Consider the following 2500-nt stretch of genomic DNA (forward strand, 5'->3'; position numbering starts at 1 on the left):
GCGCACACAGCCGCACAATCTGCCCAGTGTTCCCACAAATAGTCACGTTCAAAGATGATCCCGTTGCACTGAGGATATTATCGGCAACATTAATGCACCAGCAACAACAACAACAACTGCAACAACTTGATGACATTCAACAAGTGCTGTCTGATTTTCAACAACATCAGCAGCAGCAGCAGCAACAACAACAACAAATAGCCGTAATATATCAAGAACAACCACAATGTTTGCCTAGTAACAACTCTTACCTTCTAACCAACAACAATACTAACAACAACATCTGCAATAATAACAGTTATCAAATCAACAACACTAATACTGTTGGAAATATCATTGCTAGCAACTACAACAACAACAACACAGTTAACAACATCAACTATTTTGACAACAATCAACCAAATAATAATAATAATGTGAATAAGAGAATCTATCAGCTTAAAGATAGATATCAATTCAACAACAACACCAACGTTAACATCAATAACATCATCAACAACAACAACAATCTTGACAACAACAACAACAACGATAGTAATAATAACTTTAACTTGGACTTCAGCAGCAACAACAACATCACACATCACAACAGCTATGATGCCTCCATAACACAGCCTCTTCAAAATCTTAAAATTACTGGCACCAATTACACCATCAACAACAACAGCAACAACAACATCAGTAACAGTAACATTAGTGTCAGCTACAACAACAACAAAAACATTAACATCAACAACGTCAGAAACAACAATATCAGTAGTCCACAACAAGTCCCGTCTCTCCAGACCAAGCAACAACAACAACAGCATCTGCAACTGTATCAATTTCAGCAGCAGCAGCAACAACAACAGCATCAATTTCAGCAGCAGCAACAACAACAGCAACAACAGCCTCTTATTCCTCTTTTTGTGCTGGATAGACGTGTTGACGAAGGTTACTAACACATAATAACAATAATGATGACGATAATCATTTTTTGCTACAGCTAAGTACTGGCCTCATTAGAGCAATGTACCACACCAATGAACTGACCCACATACACTTCTCGTAACCTGGTCCAATTCGTTCATCCTGCCACCTATTTTTGACCCAATTTCCAAGCAAGCGGTTTTTTTTTGAACTGATTTCTGGCCAGGTTGCTAAACTTTTTCTGTATCCATCCAGCCTATAGCGGAGAAGTTCTACATGTAGGGCTGTCCTTCGTCTCCTCATTACGATATTTTGAAAGGATGAATGGACGGATTAGTGAATGAATGAATGATTGGTTGGTTGGCTGGTTGGTTGGTTGGTTGGTTGATTGATTGATTTTTCGTTCTCACTCTTTTAGATGCAGATGATGATAAGAAGATGAAAAGAAGGAAAAAGTAAAGTTCATTGTTCATTCATCCATACATTTGTTCCATCGTTCGTTTGTTTTGATTTAACATTCATTCATCATCATTCATTCATTCGTTCATTCATCATCATTCATTCATTCATTCATTCATTCATTCATTCATTCATTCGTTCATTCATTCATTCATTCATCCAGTTGTTCATTTAAGTCTTAATTCATCTATTCATATTTGTTTATTTATAATTTAATAATTTTTTAATAGAAAATTGTAAAGAGAGGAAGAATAGAATGAAGAGAGAAAGGGAGAAGAGCGAAAGATTGAATTCTACACACGCGCGCACGCACACACATACACACACACATACATATACATACACAAATATATGTATATACATTCGGTAGAATTTATAGAATATTGTAAAAATTATGGTCTATTACCAACAAATATATATATATATATACATATGGTTATACTAAAAAAGTTATGTTGTATACATAAATAGCTTATTTTCTTACGATATATGCTTGTTACAATTGCATCCATCTATTCATATTTGCATACTTTGTATATGTATATACACACACACACATACACACAGCACTCAATGGTTAAAGGCGCCTGGTCTTTCTGCTGCAGTGACTGGGTTCGAATACAAAGAGATTCCAGGCTATCATATGCATATCATATCATATGCAATGTGTGTGATACGTGGTTTTCACGCGTATTCATATACGCTGTGTGTGTTTGTCGTTGAAACCTCTGAAGCAAGTGCAAGAGAGAGAGTAACCTTTAACCTTTTTAACCCACATACACACACACATATTTGTATGTTTGTATATGTGTGTATGTTTGTATATGCGTGTATGCTTGTTCTTTATAAAGGTACCCCGGTGACGAGTTTATAATGACTTCACAGCGTCAGCATTTGTTGGGATTCAGCGTTATTTTTCAAATCGGTGTTTGTTTGGAAATTGTTGGCGCGTGTTTTTGTTTAAGTTTGTTTTGTTTGTTCGTGTGTTTGTTTTGTTCGTTTGTTTCGCTGGTTTGTTTGGTTGGTTTGTTTTGTTTGTGCCGTCGTGTATGTGTTGCTTGTTTGTTTTGTTTGTGCCGTCGTGTATGTGTTGATTGTTTGTTTGTTTAATTGTTCAGTTGTCTGTTTGTTT

Source organism: Helobdella robusta, assembly GCF_000326865.2.
Source record: "Helobdella robusta unplaced genomic scaffold HELROscaffold_57, whole genome shotgun sequence".
NCBI lineage: Eukaryota > Metazoa > Annelida > Clitellata > Rhynchobdellida > Glossiphoniidae > Helobdella > Helobdella robusta.